This window comes from Apodemus sylvaticus, chromosome 17 (assembly GCF_947179515.1).
Source record: "Apodemus sylvaticus chromosome 17, mApoSyl1.1, whole genome shotgun sequence".
In the NCBI taxonomy this organism is placed as follows: domain Eukaryota; kingdom Metazoa; phylum Chordata; class Mammalia; order Rodentia; family Muridae; genus Apodemus; species Apodemus sylvaticus.
The window spans coordinates 13,163,356-13,167,569 of NC_067488.1; positions in this window are offsets into that span (position 1 = coordinate 13,163,356).

Here is a 4,214-nt window from a genome sequence, read left to right on the forward strand (position 1 = left end):
TTTAAAAACTCAAAATAAAAAATAAAAAGCAAAATAATAAAAGGTGTTTTAAAATGCCTTTGTCAGTGCTACTAAAATATTCATGCTGCAGTTATAGATACAATAAGATAGTTCTAATTTTTTAAATGTATAAAATAAAAATCTTCCCGAGACATTCCTTTATTTTTACCATAAGGAATATGTCTTAATTATTTCTTGTAAAATAATGAAACCTGTCTTTGATGTAGAACCTTCTGTGCTAGATGTTTAATTTTATATTTATGAGGATAGATTCACTCCTAATAAGCCCAGGTCTAATATTGTGGTAAACATGATCTTAAAATTTGAAACTTTTTTAGAATTAGAATATGTTAGCATAACAATAATAACATTTAGTAACAAGATAATTATAACAGCTATTATTTACTGAGCACTTAATGTTTCTAGGACCATTCTAATTTCCTGTCACCAAAGCATATTAAGTTACTCTATGATACATGCATCTTAACATACCTATTTTATACATAAGCAAACTGATTCACATAAATAACTTCCTATAGGCATGTATACAACGTCACTAATTGGATTCTGATTATTTGATCTGAGATTTCATTGTCAATATGACAATGAAGAGGGTCCAGATATCACTTTAGAACTTGTGTATAATTTTTAATTAAAATTATAGTACTTTATTTTTATAGCTAAAAATTTTCCTTCAAATAGTCTTTGGTTGAAGCCAAATATTTGTATTTTGTGCAATTTGTTTCATGTCCATAGTACACTAATATACAGCAGTGGTCCTGTGAGGGGCAGCACTTTATGTCGTAGTAAGTCATTTGTGGTGCTTTGTTTTCTCTAGTTCTTAGGCTTTAACTTGTTTTTTAATTTTCTTTTTATTATGTAGACCCTCAGAAGACTTGGAGCTAAAAGTCCTAATGAAAAGAGTTTAAAAATAATTGTGTAAACCAAGATAGAAGCTATAACTCATAATAAGAGTTTGATTAAAGCACATTTTTACAGAACTATTCTCCTAATAGCATTTATTAGAAACAAAAAGCAGTTGATAATAGAGTAGGTAACATTTGCCTTAACAAATACCGTTTTGTTTTTATTCTGAATAAGTAAATTGACATGATTGTGTGGTTCCAACTTTGCTCTGAAATTTGCTGGTTTCCGAACTGTTATTTAAATTGAAAATATTGACATTTATTGAAAAAAATTACCCAATGGAAAATTCCTTTTTTTATTATTCTTAATTATTGTCCTTCTTTTTTATCAGGTGCCACAGTGAACCTAAAATTTAGTATGGATAAATATGTTTTTCAGTGCAGCTCTTAACTATTCAGCAAGCTTGCAAGCAACCAGGAATGCTTTGTACTGAGGAAGAGCTTGCGAAGTAGGAATGTAGCCCCCATTGTTTTGTATTTTATCCAGGACCACAGTGAAAAACTGCAGGCTCTTTTTCTTCTATCATCCTATAATTCCCAGATCTAAAATATTTCTTTTTCTAGTCTTCAACCTATACTACCTCATGGATTTCCAAAAACATAGTACTTCCTCTAACTCTGTGCATTTTATGCTAAATGTTTCCACTGGGAATTCTTTTCAGTCCAGACTTGCTGGTATTGACTTTTGAGAAATATCTTGTGATTTAAGAATATACACATAATGATGCCGTAAGAAATTGAAGCAAACTGTTGATATTTTCTTTCCTTCTTCTTCTATGAAATCCTGTCAGTTTTTTCAGTTCATTAATTATGATTCTATAAAAATTTATGTATTCTCCTATTCATACTAAAAATAAAACTGTGCAGACATTTTCTTTTACTGAAGATAATGTAACACCAATACACTGTTAAGATAAATGAGTGTTTGAGTAGTTCCAGGACTATAGAGCTACAATAATATGGCATAGAACACATCCTGACAAAAATTGTGTTTGCTGTTGTGTGGAAGAGTCAAGAGCACATCATTTTGTTCTTTAAATACTCTCAGGATTTAGTTCTTTAAGGAATGGGATTACTTTTGTAGCTTAGAGAAGATATTCCCTTTATTTAGCTGGACAATATGAATCAATTAAAATGGTTTCAAACTTCCTCTAGGGACAGTGAAAATGTTTCTCTCAGAAACTATTATTTGAAGGAATGTAAATCTCGATTATGAATATCAGTGCAAAAATAATAAAATTCTTACAAACCGAATCCAAGAACACATCAAAACCATCATTCACCACTATCCAGTAGACTTCATCCTGGGGATGCAAGGCTGGTTCAATACAGGAAAACCCATTAATGCAATCTGCAATATAAACAAACTCAAAGAAAAAAAAAGACACAAGATCATCTCCTTAGATGCAGAAAAAGCATTTGACAAAATACAACACTCCTATTAAATGGAAACATATTTGAAGCAATCCCACTAAAATTAAGGATAAGACAAGTATGCCCTCCCCGTATCTATTCAATATAGGACTCAAAGTGTCAGATCATGAAAGGCAATCTGTGTTCTGGTTGAGCTATGTTTAAACCCCCGTGACCCAGTGGATTTCATCCATGATAGACAGAAGTCTGCTTGCCCATGCTCCCAGACACTAGGATCCTGACACCACAAGGCTCTCAACTCCAAATCCTGTGGCTTCAGTCATATTGGGCCACTCCCCATACCCCTGGTATTCTGGCTGGACTCTACCCCCACAGTTACCTGGCTATAGCCAGGTTTACCCCACCCCACAGTTACCTGGTAACGGCTAGGTAGCTCAGTCAACTATAAGAGGATCTGTTTGCCCCCTCCCCTCTCTCTTACTCTTTCTTACTCTCTCCCTCTCTTGTTTTGTCTCTTGTTCCTTGCTCCTCCTTTCTCCCTATTCCCTTCCCCTCTTTCCATGTGGCCTTGGCTTGCTTCTATTCCTCTACCTCCCTGCTCTCACTCTACTCTTTTACAATAAAGCTGTAAAACCATGGGCTGCCTCCTTCCATGGAAACCCGCCATGATGGAACAATGGAACAGAGGACCACCTCAAAGTGCTAGCTAGAACAATAAGACAAGAAAAAGAGATCAAGGGAATACAAATTTGCCAAGAACAAATAAAGGTATCACTATTTGCAGATGATATGATAGTGTACATAAGCAACCCCAAAATTCTACAAGAGAATTCTCCAGCTGATAAACAACTTCATCAAAGTGGCTAAATATAAAATTAACTCAAATAAATCAGTAGCCTTCCTTTATACAAATCATAAATAGGTCGAGAAAGAAATTAGGCAAACAACTCCCTTCACAATAGCCACAAATAATATAAAATACCTTGGGGTAATTCTAACCAAACAAGTGAAAGACCTGTATGACAATAACTACATGTCTCTCAAGAAACAAATCAAAGATCTCTGATCTCAGAAACTGGAGAGATCTTCCATGCTCATGGGTTGGCAGAATTAACATAGTAAAAATGGTCATCTTACCAAAGGTAATCTACAAATTCAATGCAATCCCTATTAAAATCCTAACACAATTCTTCAAAGACATGGAAAGAGCAATTCTCAAATTCATCTGGAAAGACAAAAAACACAGAAGAGCATAAACAATTCTTAACAATAAAAGAACAGTGGGGGGAATCACCATCCTTGAACTCATGCTTTATTACAGAGCAAGAGTGATAAAACCTGAATGGTATTGGTACAGAGACAGGCACATTGATCAGTGGGATAGAATTGAAGACCTAGAAATGAAACCACACACTTACAGACAATTGATCTTTGAGAAAGATGGCAAAAATATACAATGGAAAAAGAAAGTACCTTCAACAAACAGTGTTGGTCTGTCTGTCCGTATGTAGAAAAACGAAAATAGAAGTTCAAGTGGTTCAAGGACCTCAATATAAAACCATATACACTGAATCCAATAGAAGAAAAAGTGATAAAGAGCCTTGAACTCATTGGCATAGGGGGAAATTTCCTAAACAGAATTCCAATGGCTCATGTTCTAAGATCAAGAATTGATACATGAGACCTCATGAAATTGCAAAGCTTCTATAAGACAAAAGACATAGTCAATAAGAGAAATCAGCAACCTACAGATTGGGAAAAGATCTTCACTAACCTTACACACAATAGAGGGACAATATCCAAAATATATAAACAACTCAAGAAGCCAACCACTAAAAGATCCAAACAACCCAATTAAAAAATGGGGTATAGAATGAATCCAAGAATTCACAAGAGAACAACCTTGAATTGCTG